This window comes from Mandrillus leucophaeus, unplaced genomic scaffold (assembly GCF_000951045.1).
Source record: "Mandrillus leucophaeus isolate KB7577 unplaced genomic scaffold, Mleu.le_1.0 Scaffold659, whole genome shotgun sequence".
In the NCBI taxonomy this organism is placed as follows: domain Eukaryota; kingdom Metazoa; phylum Chordata; class Mammalia; order Primates; family Cercopithecidae; genus Mandrillus; species Mandrillus leucophaeus.
Window position 1 is genome coordinate 1,345,687 of NW_012107130.1, and position 14,718 is coordinate 1,360,404.

Genomic DNA, 14,718 nt, shown 5'->3' on the forward strand with positions numbered 1-14,718 from the left:
AAAAAAAAAAAAAATATATATATATATGTGCAGTTTTGTATATCAATTATACCTCAATAAAGCTGAAAAAAATTAATACGGGCAAGACGGAGTGTTCTGCTTATCAACTGTGACATAACAAACCACACCCAAACTTAGTTTGTTAAAACAACAATGATCATTTCTTCTGCTCACAAATCGGCAGTTTGGCAGGGGTAACTTGCGATATCTGGGGTCTTCACTGGAATGACCTGTACCACTGAGGGCTGGAACAGTTAGGGACTGCCCAGCAGCTCCTTCTCTCCAAATCGTAGTCTCAGGACCTCTCCTTGTCATTGCTTCACATGGTTTCTCCAGCACGATGCCCGTTGAGTAGGTAGATGCCTACGTGGAAGCTCGAGGCTCCAAGAAACCCAGTGGAAGCTGCGAGGCCACTTTGGCCACATTGGGCAGCGAGTCACTGAAGCTAGCCCAGATTTAAGAGAAGGGGATGTAGACCTCAAGTCTCTATGAGAGGAATGTCAAAGAATTTGTGGCCATCTTTAATCGGCTGGAGGGAGGTGTGTTTGTCTTGCAGGTGCTCCACTCTGAAGAATATGAGTATCCGAGGCAAACAGAGCTGCCCAGGTTGAGTGCCAGTAAATCTGCCTTTGCAAAATTGTAACTGAGGAAATTATGACAGTGAAAGAAATCAGACCTAACCAACTGCATCTTGCTTCTAACCTTTAAGCTGTCTTTGTTAATTCCTAGGCGTAGGCCAAACTAACTTTGGGAAGGAATTCAGCTCATAGTTTGACTCTGAAACAAAATGGATAATATCCCTTTCCTGAAAAGACCCCTTCTTGCCTGGAGACCAATCTGCCTTTACAAGACTAACAAATTAGTTACAAGACTAGAAATTGCAGTTTGGGGATCATGCAGCCTCTGGCTCCAAGAGTCTGAATCTCCCCAAATTGGTCCTGGGGATAACATCACTATTGTAAAGCCTAAGATAAGTGCTTGAGATATTTTGCAGACCCTGCACTCAATGGCTCGGCTGACACCACCCAGACCAGTAATGTGGCTCAACCAGTTCTGCCATCGCACCCAAGAACAGAAGACAGCAAGAAAAACTCACCTCGACCCCCTAGGATTCTATCTTCAACCTGACCAATCAGCACTCCCCATTTCCCAAGCCCATACCTGCCGAATTATCTTTAAAAACTTTGATCCTCGGCTGGGCACGGTGGCTCACGCCTGTAAGCCAAGCACTTTCAGAAGCCGAGGCAGGCAGATCACCTGAGGTTAGGAGTTTGAGACCAGCCTGGTCAACATGGTGAAACCCCATCTCTACTAAAAATACAAAAATTAGCCGGGCGTGGTGTCTTGGGCCTGTAATTCCAGCTACTCAGCAGGTTGAGGCAGGAGAATTTCTTGAACTGGGAGGCGGAGGTTGCAGTGATCCAAGATCACTGCACTCCAGCCTGGGTGACAGAGTGAGACTCCATCTCAAAAAACAAACAAACAAATAGAAACTCTGATCCCCGAGTGCTTGGGGAGACTGATTTGAGTAATAATAAAACTCCAATCTCCCGCACAGCCAGTTTTGTGTGAATTACTTTTTCTTCACTGCAATTCCCCTGTCTTGATAAATCGGCTCTGTCTAGGCAAGGGGCATGGTGAACCCATTGGGCAGTTACACTGGAAGCAGGGGTAGGATGAAGCCACAACTCTGGGGAGACAGACAGAGGTAGGAGAGGACAATGGAAGGGTGATAGGATGAGGGTGTTTTTTCTTTTGGTTGCTCCTGGTGAGATAGACTTGAACAAACTAAAGCCACTCTGAAAAGAACCATGAAGCAACCCTTTGCTTCATCGGCTAGACCTGAGGTTTGTTCATGGTTGCCTTTGAATTCTTTCTGGTCCTGGACCGGGCCTGTGTGCCTTCCCAGTCCTGGAGGCACATAACAATGCTATTTTGCATACCCATGATGTGAAATAAATGGAGGTGATACCTGTGTCTTGTGACAGGCTGGGCTGTGACTTAATGCTTCATGTGCCATAGAGTGTGTGGGAGCCTGTTGCAGTTAAGTAGGCAAGACTTTCTAGAGTTCTCTAAGGAACAAGTTCAGTTCCAAGTGACAGAGCATGGAATTGCAACATAATACATAATAATGTTTTTTGGTTGTTGTTGTTTGTTTTGTTTGTTTTTTTAATAGAGATGAGATCTTACTTTTCGTCCAGACTGGTCTCAAGCTTCTGGCCTCAAGTTATCCTCTCACTGTGACCTCCCAAAGTACTGGAATTATAAAGTGTGAGCCATCGCACCCTGCCACAATGCTGATTTTTTTTTTTTTTTTTGAAACGAAGTTTCACTTTGTTGCTAAGGCTGGAGTGCATTGGCATGATCTCGGCTCACTGCAACCTCCACCTCCCGGGTTCAGGTGATTCTTGTGCCTCAATCTCCCGAGTAGCTGGGACTATGGGCATGAGCCACCATGCCCAGCTAATTTTTGTATTTTTAGTAGAGACAGGGTTTCACCATGTTGGCCAGGTTGGTCTTGAACTCCTGACCTCAAGTGATCTGCCCACCGTGGCCTCCCAAAGTGCTGAGATTACAAGCATGAGCCATCACTGTGGGCCCTAATGCTGTTTTGATTGTATAAATATTTTGTCCTATATCAGGAATCTCTTCAACTGGGCTGTGACAACCCCCTTCAATATCCTCTAAACAAATATGGTTACAATATATTTTATCATGGGACACTTTTGAGAGTGAAAGAAGATGCTACTAATAATTATGACAATAAAGTAGGCCTAAGCCAGGACTGTCCCAGGAAAAGGATTAAGATGGCCTTATCCCCAGGCCATCTCTGTGCTCAATGTCATCAGTCAACCTGGATGGAGCACCTGCTCTGCTGTGCTGGGAACAGCGCTGGGCTCCATGACAGATTTGGGGGTGAAGAAGGGCCTGGTTCTTGGTGCTTCCTACGGATTTGCAGAAGGCACGCCTGTAAAAATGGACATCTTATGAGCCAGTGTCTGGACATTGGGTATGGCAGGAGGTCAGATGAGGTTCAGTATGATTGGGGTGGTCGAGGAAGTCCTCAAAAGAAGGAGGCACGTGGAATAGGTCTTGAAAGGTAGGTGGAGGCCTGGCATGGTGGCTTACGCCTGTAATCCCTGAACTTTGGGAGGCCGAGGGGAGTGGATCACCTCAGGTCGGGCGTTTGAGACCAACCTGTCCAACATGATGAAACCCCGTCTCTACTAAAAATACAAAAAAATTAGCCGGGCGTGGTAGCAGGCACCTGTAATCCCAGCTACTGCGGGGGCTGAGGCAGGAGAATCACTTGAACCTGGGAGGCGGAGGTTGCAGCGAGCTGAGATGGCACCACTGCACTCCAGTCTGGGCAACAAGGGCGAAACTCTGTCTCAAAGAAAAACAAGGTAGGTGGATTGGGGCAGGGAGGGAGAGGGAAGCCTTCCCTGCAGCTCACATGTTCCTATCAGTGGCTTGTGGACTCCATGTGCAGACAGGTGTGGGGTCGAGGGGAGAGGAATCCAGGGCTAGGTAGGCCTCAAAGCGAAGCAGCAGTGCAGCACACGGGCAGAGGGCAAGAAAGTGGAGCAAGCTGGGAAGGCTGAACCCAAGGACCCGGCCAGGAAAGGATGGGAGAGCAGGAAGAGCTAGGCCTGGAGCACTTCCTGGAAGCACTTTATTTTCCTCCCAAATTGGGTTTCCTTCCAGAGACCTTGATTCAGGTAGGCCCCCTTCATCATGAGGACATTTCAAAAACTGAACAAATCAGAGCGCCAGCCACTCCGGCCTTTTTGTCGTCACTGCTTCCAACCTAGCCCAGCCTCATATCGAGACATTTGTGAAAGATCATGTGATTCCTCTGCTGAGAATATTCAACGCCCACCCCCCAGCCCTTGTTTATAGTAGTCCTCAGGCTAACAGGCAAAGTCTCCCTCTTGTTTATAGCATAGTCCTTAGGCCAGCATGTCAAGCCTCCCATGGTCTGGTGAGCAGCACTGTTCCAGTTGCAAGTGACAGAGACAGACGCACAACTCAGTGTGGTAGGCAAACGCCGCAAGAGCAGGGTCTTTGTCTCCTTTGTTCACCGCTCTTTTTCCATTCCTAGAATAGTGCCCAGCACTTAGAAAGTACTTGATAAGTTTTGCTGAATGAATAAATGGGACTAGCTCAAACAAAAGGGACAATATGTGCTCTGGTCACTGAGGGACAGGAGTGGAGCTGACGCCAGAACCACCTGGGTTCAAGGACTCAAGCAATGTCATTAGCTCTGTCTCTGTCTCTCTGTCTGTCTGTCGTCTCTCTCTTTTATGTGCATGTTTTATGTTTTTATGTGCATGCTGTTCTCATTCTCTCCTGCTAATATTCCTCGGGTGAGAGACGCGGCAGAGCAGGGTGAGGGAGGGCATAGCCATATACAGCTTTAGGTTTAGAAGCCACAGAAGAAAGGGAGGCTCTCTCCATTTCAGCATTGAACATAAAAAACAAAAATAAAAACAAAACAAAAAAACAGGCAAGGCTGAGCATGGTGGCTCACCGCTGTAATCCCAACAGTTTGGGAGGCTGGGGCTGGAGGATCACTTGAGCCCAGGAGTTCAAGTCTAGCCTGAACAACATAGTGAGACCCTATCTCTAAAAAAAAATTAAAAACTTAGCCAGGTGTGGTGGTGTGCCTGTCATCCCAGCTACTCAGGAGGCTTAAGCGGGAGGATCGCTCAAGCCCAGGAGTTCGAGGCTGAAGCGACCTGCATTCACACCATCACACTCCAGCCTGAGTGACAAACTGAAACCCTGTCTCAAAAAAAAAAAAAAAAAATCCCAGGCAAGTACTTTGAGTGGTTAGGCTGGGGTCACGTGAACTTTCTTTACCACAATCATTGTGGAAGAGAGGATGGGATACTGTGGTTTGCCTGACCTGGGTCACGTGCCTGGTGAAAGGCTCAGCAGTTTACAGAGATGGGCAGCCCTTCCAGAATCCCATGATTGCAGTGGAGGAGGGGCAGTTCAGCAAAGGAAAGAGTCAGGGAGCTGTTATCAGAAGACAAGGAGTGCTGGCAGGAAAAACAAACAGCCAAATGCCTAGAGACCAGTGCACAAATACTCCCTTGGAATGAGACTGGAGTGGGAGTCCTGGGACAGCCTGGAGGGGCCTGCAACAAACTGGAAATGATTTTGTGAGGTCTCAGTTTTATCTTTTTAAATTTGTGCTTGTTTTTACAGAAAAACAATGCTATAAATTATTCATTATGGAAACCAAGCTGTGCTCTAGGAAACTGTGCCATCTGTATTCTGTGGCTTTTGGCAACACATGGGACACTCTCTTATACCCTCGAGGGCTTGCGTAGCCCACATTGAGAAGCAAGACTTGACCTTAATTTCCTCCAGATTGCCCTGTGGTGACACCACATCCATTCCTCCAGTGCTTATGTCATTACCCGCTGCCTGGAATGTCCACCCCTGTCCTCTCTGCCTCTTCTGGCCCCACCCATCTTTTTTTTTTTTTTTTTTTAAAGAGATAGGACCTCGCTTGGTTGACCAGGCTGGAGTGCAGTGGCCATTCATAGGCACAATCATCATGGCGCACTGCAGCCTGGAACTCCTGGGCCCAAGTGATCCTCCTCCCTCAGCCTCTGGTGTAGCTGGGCCTACAGGTGAACACTACCATGTCCAGCCTCACCAACTTTTGCAGGTGCTCATCAAGTCCCATATCCTTCATAGAGTCTTCCTGAGTCACTCTCTGTGTCCTTTAGACCCAGTGTATTACAATGGAAAAAGCCCTGGAGCTCAAGGTTCAAGTTTCGACGTTGCCCAATTCTCTGCACGACCTCTCTGAGACTTATTTTCTCTCTCTCTGCAGCTTGGTTTTCTCTTCTGTAAAATGAGGGACTGAACTTGTGTAAAATGAGGGTTTGTACCCTGTTAACAAAGGCAAGCCCTTGGCACCTTGTGCACCTGCCCCTCCTCAGCCCCTCTTGGCATACTTCCAACTCTGAGAAGCACTCTTTGTACTGGCCAAATTCTAGGACATTTCATTGGTTCAGAAATTCAGCAGGGTACAGGGACTCACGCCTGTAATCCCAATACTTTGGGAGGCTGAGGTGGGAGTATGGCTTGAGCCCAGGAGTTCAAGACTAGCCTGGGTGATATAGTGTGACCCTGTCTCTCTGTCTTTCTCTCTCTATATATATATAAAGAAATTCAGGGGCTGAAGATTTTTTTTTCACTGGGGTCAACGAAAGGTGCTTAAGATCAATGCTCAATTTGAGGTGATTTTTCTGTCTGTCTCTTTCTCAGCCCTAGAGGCGAGACCTCCCATTTAGAAAGGGGTCCCTATCACACTCTGCCCCTATTCCATACATTTTGTCCAGCAGGGACTAGAGTGAGCCCTAGGGGAAAGGAGGCCACTTAGATGGTTGCTTAGCAAAGCAGATTCTCTGTGTGGTCTGACCTGGCTCAGACGAAGGTCAAAGCCTCAGCTGATCCCTGCTCTGTACCCAGTGGCAGACAAAGTATCCGTGTGTTCAAGGCCTCTCTGGCTCAGTATCACCTTAACCCCCGCTTCTCCCCTACCCTCTCCTCTACCCACAAGTAACTAGCACAGAGGTAGGCACCCGGTAAATACACTCTGACAGAGTGTGGCAGAGAAAAATGCTCATGCTCCTTAAAGAGGAGCACGCACATTTAAGCACGGGGACCAGTTTGGTTGTATGATTATGTGTTCTTAAGCAGAGCAAGGGCAGGGCATCAGGAAATTGGAGGAATGGTCTCCTGTATCTTTGTAAATGGATATATATATATATACACACACACACACACACACACACACACATACACACACACACACACACACACATATTTTTTGCGCCTCACAACTCAGCTTCTCCTTTAAGGAATATGATGGATCTATTTTGAGAGTAATGTCGGCTGGGCACGGTGGCTCACACCTGTAATCCCAGCACTTTGGGAGGCCGAGGTGGGCAGATCATGAGGTCAGGAGATCGAGACCATCCTGGCTAACATGGTGAAACCCCATCTCTACTAAAAATACAAAAAAATTAGCCAGGCGTGGTGGTGGGCGCCTGTAGTCCCAGCTACTTGGGAGGCTGAGGCAGGAGAATCACTTGAACCTGGGAGGCGGAGTTTGCAGTGAGCCAAGTTCGAGCCATTGCACTCCAGCCAGGGTGATAGAGCCAGACTCCATCTCAAAAAAAAAAAAAGAAAGAAAGAAAGAAAGAAAATAATGTCTAGTCATATGGACTTGCTAGAGTGCCAAATATGTCTTTCATGGGGGAACAGTTCCCAAAATGCTACTAAAAGGATAGGAAGGACTTTAGATCCTCCTGTAATGTGTCTCTGTTCATATCAGTGCCACTGAGGAACGTTAAAACCTTGGTAGGTGCCCTTCAGACCATGGGCCAGGTACGTGACCAAATGGTTCCATCTCTCTTACCAGAACAGGGATTGCCTAACTTGGGGTGTCACATGTGTTCCGCAACACCAGAGTTATTATGGAGCTCAGCTGAATTTGCGGGAAAATGCAGGGCGGCCTTACCTGCATCTGCAAGAAGTTGGCTGAGTGGAAATAACCTTTCTGTAAGGTGTTTTCCTGACTTGGGCATGTCTCAAAGTGGCCAACGTGTCTTGAGGCCCTGGGCGAGCATCCAAGTACCGCCTTCCTGAATTGCTACTAGAGGAAAAGGAGCCTGTTTCAGCTTTCTGTGCTTCTTTAAATGTTACTTTGATTAGACAGGAGATAGCAGTTGGTTTAGTAATATTACTATTATAACTCTGTTGTGGTTATATTTTTAAGTTATACTTTCTCTTTCCTTTGCCAAGAGCAAATGAAAACACATTTGCACTGCAGATCCAACTGAAGCTGTACAAAGGTTTCCCAGATATGTTTGAAAAAGTATTCTAGGCCCACTGCTGGCCAAATAGGAAGTCTTCCCCTACCCTTATGTCAGCAGTTCATGCTTTAAAAAACATACAAACTTTTAAAAAATAAAATGTTTTATTATTGCTATAAAAGTAATGCATTTTGTTGTTTACACAAATATTACTTGGAAAATACATAAAAGTATAAAGAGAAAAACAAACATTACCTATAATACTGTCACAAGTTTTGGTATATTTCTTCCTAGACTTTTCTCCATATGTTGATACAAAACTATGGATGCAAAATGATCCCAATACGCTTATACTACATATTCAGGAACATATTGCAAAAATAATTCTGCATCTTACATTTATCACAGAAATAAACCACAGATAGCCACTGTTAGATTTTTGGTTTATTTCCTCCATCGTTTCATCTGTATATTGATACAAAACTACACATGCAAAATGTTCCCAATATATTTATAGTACATATTAGGAACACAACGCAAAAACAGTTTAGTATCATTTTTGATTGCCTATAGTGACACAAGTCAGCGATAACCACCTCTAGACTTTTGGTATACTTCCTGATGGCCTTTCCCCCCCATATTATTGATACAAAACTATGAATGCAAAATGTCCCCAATACATTTATATTACATATTAGGAACACATCGCAAAAATAGTTTAGCATCTTTCTTTGGTCACTTTTATGCCACAACTCAGAGATAATCACAATAAAATTTTTATATGTTTCCTCCTAGCCTTTTATCTGTATGTCGATACAAAACTATTCCTGTAGAATGCTCCCTATATACCTACATTGCAGAGATAGGAAAATATTTTGTACCTTTTCTCAATCGCTAAATATTTTATCAGGAGCACATTCTCATGACATGAAAATTAGTTTCAGAAACATTACTAGCTACACTGTATTTTATTTGTCCAATCCTTTGTTGTTGGTCATTCAGGATGTTCCTAACTTCCATCCTTAAAATATTGAAATAAGCATCTTCATGCTTTTTTTAACTGGGGCTTTCTGTTCATGTAGTTTTTATGGTTTTTCTTGACCACTTGTGTGGAGTCAACATATTAAAAATGACCCTGTGTCTATAATGCTTATAGCAAAATGTTTTCCAGTTGTTTGCTTGAGCATAAATTCTTTATTTTAGCATGCTAGCACAAGTATAAAATCATATACCCTATGTAAGTTTCAATTCATTCAACAGACATTTGAAGCAATAAAGACACAAATAGTTAAGGACATTCCCATTACACTCCTATGAAAACACAACTCATCCCCCCCAACCCATAGCAACCCCTTTTTTCTTTGCTTAGGGCCCACTTTCTTCCTGATAGTTTCATTGATTCGTCTTGTAATACTTACCACGTGTTTTGCTATGAAGATGAGTGGCTCCCAGACCTTTCAGTTATCAATCTGTCACAAGTGCACAGTGGTATCTCGTGACATGATGATCCCCGAGACGTCTGAGGTCTGTGCATCCTTGACTGATCCCAAATTTCTGTATCACCCATGACCCCTAAAGACTTTTTAGAGAATTATATTTTGGCAATGTAACAAGAAAACGTGGCATCACACACACACACACACACACACACCATGAAAAAGTAGAGAAAGAAGAAACTTCAGCTCTAATCCCACCACCCTTAAGTAACAAGTATGTCTGTTTTGCAGGTTTCCTCCAGGTTCTGCTCCTATTTTTCAATCATGGTGTCCATGTGATTTTGTGGCCCTGATTTTTTTTAAAGTTGATATCATAAGCATTTTCCAGGTTTCTGTATAGTCTCTATCATTATTATTTGTAATGGCTGAAAAAGGTTCCATTGAGTGAGTGACTAGATTAAGTCAACCCCTATAGCTGGACACTTCATTTGTTTCCTTAAGATAATTTGATTGAATCTACAGAAAATAACAAATATGGGACAGAGGTTTAAAAGGAATTTAAATCATGCTTTTTTGGTTTGTGCAGATTGACTTGTACACGGCTGGGTAACTTATAGTCACTATTAAGTAATCCTGGGGCCAATCTTGGGCCTCGCCCAGAAAGTGTTCGATGTATAGGCCAAAGTTCATCATAAGACTAGTCAGTTTCACCTGGAATTTTTGTAACCAAACACATTCACTTCCACTTCCTGCTCTGGTCACTACTGCATAGTCGGTTCTGATGAACAGATAATGACATAAGGAACACAGTATGAGGCTTGGAGGAAGAGCCCCCAGAGATTAGCCTCAGACAAATCCTTAACCTGCAGAGGCCCCAGTTTTCTTGTCTGTAATTATTTTTTGGACTGCCTTAACTCTGTTTGTCTCTCAAGGCTCAAAAAAATAAAAAAAAAAAAAAAAAAAAAGAAGAAAGTATTTGGAAAAGTATGTAAACACACGATACAAAGGCAGGATGTTGGGATACTGGTGATTCTGTGGCCACGCCTTTAGAAGGTCTGGTCTTAGGGTAATAGTCTCATCTGGATGGCAGGTGGGGGTGGACATGAGGGAACACGTGAGGGAACTGACTTGGGAGACTCAGACTTCAAAGCTACCAAGACTCTCACTCTCACGTTGCTGCAGTGTTCTGAGCTCCCTGACTCCAGCAGTGGAGCCAAGGCCATGTTTCCAAACTCCCACCAATTGCTCAGATTATAGAGCTCAGTAGTGGAATGGGGAGTGCTCAAAGGCCCAAACAACCACAGGAAGTGGAAGTCTTTCGGGACTCCTCCCTCTTGGCTCAATTTACTATCCCCACAGGGGTTTTAAGCCTGGCGGAACTTGCCAAAGAGATCAGCTGTGGAGCTGGGGAGGGAGGAAAAGGTGGCAGATAGGTGAAATATTATGAAAGAGCTAGACAATCCTTGTTTATTCACTGAGCAGTAACTAATGGGTGGGCCTGAGTGGGATGTAGGGGGGCAGGGAGATACATGTTTGCTATACTTGATGTATATATACTCTTTTTTGCTTAAGAGTCATGTGATAACTCTAAATACAAATGCATATATAAAATTCTAGGGTTATGAGATTAAGTCATACTGCAGGCCAATGGGGAAAAAGATCTCTAAAAACATATGCCAACTTGCAATATAGCCCCTGACTCAAGTCTTTTAATTTCTATCGATAAACTCATTGATCTTCCCCAAACATATTTTTTGAACCTAGTTTTATTTTCATCTTGCACAGTCTCAGGAAAGCTGCCTGTAAGTTAACTCCCATCTCATAGGCTCAGGTTTTCTGCAAATGTTGCCCTGAACTCTATAGCAGTCCAGGATTCAGGGAACGAACCCAGTCCCCTGCTGCCCCATCTGCCTTGATGAGTTGATAGGTATGGTGTTTTAAAACAATCCGCAAAACAATTTGCACTGCAGAGTACTTAGGAGTTTTTAATTGGACAGTTGCCCATATTAACGGAAATCAAAAGCATCATACAGTCATTCAATGTCCCAGCACTGGAGTACAGCCCACTGTTTTCCTGTGTGGGGTTCCACTTTAGTCCTTGTGTGTGTGCATGCATACATTTTTACAGAGTTGCAACCACTGCCTTTTTCTGTGGCTCTGGTTATTGACATCTAGTTTTCCAAGTAACATTGACACACATCTGTTCAAATCAGTTGATGTTACCATCATGACTGACTCATTTGGCGGGAAAACCAAATTTACATGCCAATTGGAACAAAGAAGTGTGGGTATGGGGGAACAGTGGGGAGAAAGAAATGGTGGGAGAAGATTCCTTGGACTTACAGATCACAAAACATTTCCCAATAACATTTTTAAAGGATGTATAATATTACACCGAGTGACTGATTATATTTTACCCTTCTATTTGGGACACTTGGGTGGTTTTCAATGCCTAGAGAGTTTTAAAATGCATATAAATTACAGCCTTTGAGAGATGATTGTATTTTCTTGAAACAGGAGTCTTCTTGTCCAGATCCCCGCCAAGAGTGTTGATGTAGTGTTCCTTTGTCGGAAAAAGAAAAAAAAAAAAAATCAGTACTGCTAACTGGAGATGCCGGATGCCTTCAAGAAAAACATTCCTGTGATTTAAATTTTTAAAAAATTATGTTCAATTGTGGTTTATCGAACAACCTGGGTATCTTGTCTCATAACTTACCGAAATGTCGAATTTTAGATTTAGATTTATACTAAGCTCTTCCTAGTTTAAGGGCCACGTCTGCCTAATAAACTTTATACAATGCCACGTATACGCAGCTTCCTCACTAACAAATAACATGTGTTGGGGAAAAAATGAGAAAATAGTGGAAAGGTGCCGCCTTGGAGGTGGTAACATCGGGTCAATTAATCAACCGAGTATAAATTGATTCACTTTAGACAAGTCTCCCACACATTATGATGCACATTTAGCAACGTTGAAAAACAATTTAAAAGAATACCTTAGGGAGTTGTTAAAGAGAATTTATAGTCTGGAACGAATTGCAATCTTCTTAATTGATACGGAAATGTTTGGCTAAAATATTGCTTTATTCACATTTTTGTCCTTGGAGGAAAATCTAGGCACACTGCAACTTGGATCGTGTAAATAAAGGTACAAGGAATGTTTTAAGTCAGAAAAGGGCACCACGCAGTCGGGGGGCTATGTGGACTAGCTCAATTTCGATGCATCTCGGGAGACCCGGGCAAAAGGCCGCTTGGATTCCGGGAGGCAACGCCCCCAAGTCAGGATCCCTTGGTCGCCGCCCTCCGCCCCTCGCGTCCCCAACCAGTCCCGTATCTCACCTGGGTCCTGCAGGCGTCCACTGGAGGAAGCCGGATGGCGCGGGCTTGGTCTTTTCAGGAAGGCTGGCTGGCACCGGGCTTCCTTCTGGCTCCAGGGGGAACCGTACAGAACGGGGAGAAAGGGGGAAGCTGGTGAGAGGCAGAAGGGGCGTCACAAGGTGGCTCCCCCACCCCCAAGTGCAAAGGCAGGCGGATGCGGGGACCTGTTCGCCGTTTGAGCCTGGAGATCGCGGGCCTGAAGGGCCCTGCGCTGGCCGGCCGGGGCGGGGCGGGAGCAGAATGGGGGCTTCCAGGCCTGGGAGTCTCCGCCGGGTCGGGCTGGTGGGCGGCGCCCCGGGAGCCTGAGGGTCCCCGTCGGCCCGGGAGGGACCCGAGCCGCCCCCGCGCACTGCCCCGGCGCAAGGGAGTCTGGGAGAGCCAGCGTCTCGGGCCGCTGAACCCGACTCCCAGCTCTGGACTCCGGAACCCCGGCCCCACCCCAAACTGGGAAACTTCTAGGGGCCCACTCCTGGTCCCGGGAAGCCCAGTTCTAGCCAGCCCATTCAGACCAGAGGCATTTGGGTGTGTTGTAGCTTTTGTTGAAAGGTGACAAAAAGTGTGGGAAAGATTCCACGCCTCCCTCCCCACGCCCGCCAATGGTCCTTTACCTGCCCATGTTTCAGATCAAATAATTAGCTCAAGTGATTTGAACAGAAAGTTAGCGAATTAGCCCTTTTCCAGTCAGGCTATCAAGCTCCCAGGCGGGCAACTCGCAACCCCATGTCCTCACCGAAGGCTCAGGAGGCCAGCCCAGTGAGGGATGGAGGTGGCTTTGGAGGGCGACAGTTGTGCAGCACTCATGAGCCACAGCGCCCAGGACTTTTGGAGTCACGAAGGGCCCCTGAAATCGACAGCTCAGGTCCCGCCCCTGGGGCGACAAAGGAGTCTTGGGGGCGCGCCTCCAGGGTGGAATTGTGGTAGCAGATTTTTGGGAGAGGAGGGCGCAAAGAAGCTAGAAACGCACATCCTCATTCGGGAACTATCCCAAGGCCCCCACGCTTCTCAGCAGGCCTCAGACTCAAATTGGGCAGGTTGGCGCCTTCCATCCCGCCACGGGTTCATCCGCCCGCAAGGCCTCGCGCCTCACCGGGTCCTTCTAGGGTGCTGGAGCTCCATGGAGCCTCCCTAACCCAGCAGCGGGGAAGGGAGGGCGAGGGAGTGGGGAAGCAGCCTGTTACTTTTATCTTTCCTGAACTCTTAAGTCCCTTCCATACCCAGGACGTGAGCGCGTTTACCAGGAACCTTGCAGCTGCTCACCCTTCCTCTCCCCTTACTCCTTTTCCAGTCCTCCCCACCCCCCACCATTTCGTGGTTGGGGACTGAAGATGGGTTTTCTTCGTTGTCCTGTGGATGGTATTCTGATTGGGAAGGGATTTTTTTCAATTGTTTAAATTCTACCTGAGCAGGGAAAGGGGGTGCCAAAATGAAGCATCATTCACGTCCAGTCACATATGCAAGGACGGGGCAAACGTTTGATGCAATCTTGGGTCGCGCTGCTCCCAGGGCCCACGCCGCAGGCGATGGCCTAAGACTTACCTGCTGGGTAGGCCCGAACGGCAGTCCCAGACTTACCCTGGCAGCGGAAACAATACTCCAGAGTACTGATCACTCACTGCAGAACTGTTCCCGCTGCTAGGGCACGGCTGAGCGCGGGCACCGGGTCCCTCCTCGACTCGCACCGCCTATGTGCGCCCTGGACCGGCCACCCCTAGCCCAGCCAGGAATACTGCCCTCCCCGGACTACAGTCCTGCTGCATGGACAAGGAAGGTCGAGGACCCGCCGGAAAGAGAGACGCGAGCCCCCGCCCACCTACCTGCTCCTGAGCCGGCCTCGCGGGGAGCGGCACCTGGTGGCAGGAACACGCGTCCGGCAGACCCCACCTTCTACCTTCCCCACGAGGGGGTATAGCAGCGCCTCACGTTTTGAACCATTTAGAACACTTCAAAACATGAATTGCTGCTGTATCCCCTCGGAGTCAATGAAGGGGGATAGATCTGGGGTACCTGCGGGTGAAGAAAGACTGGATGACTGGAGGAAGCCCCGCCCTACCCCATGGCAA

The 14,718-nt window shown here is 46.6% G+C and overlaps 1 long non-coding RNA gene across 1 annotated transcript; it reads right to left on the reverse strand.

Moving 5' to 3' along the window:
- Window positions 1–12,345: 12,345 nt before the first annotated feature.
- Window positions 12,346–14,543, reverse strand: LOC105554750. Its single transcript, XR_001008373.1, has 3 exons — window positions 14,473–14,543; window positions 13,873–14,056; window positions 12,346–12,704 (listed from the first exon to the last, which is right to left on the reverse strand). It is a non-coding gene; the product is annotated as an uncharacterized LOC105554750 (long non-coding RNA).
- Between the last annotated feature and the right edge of the window lie 175 nt (window positions 14,544–14,718).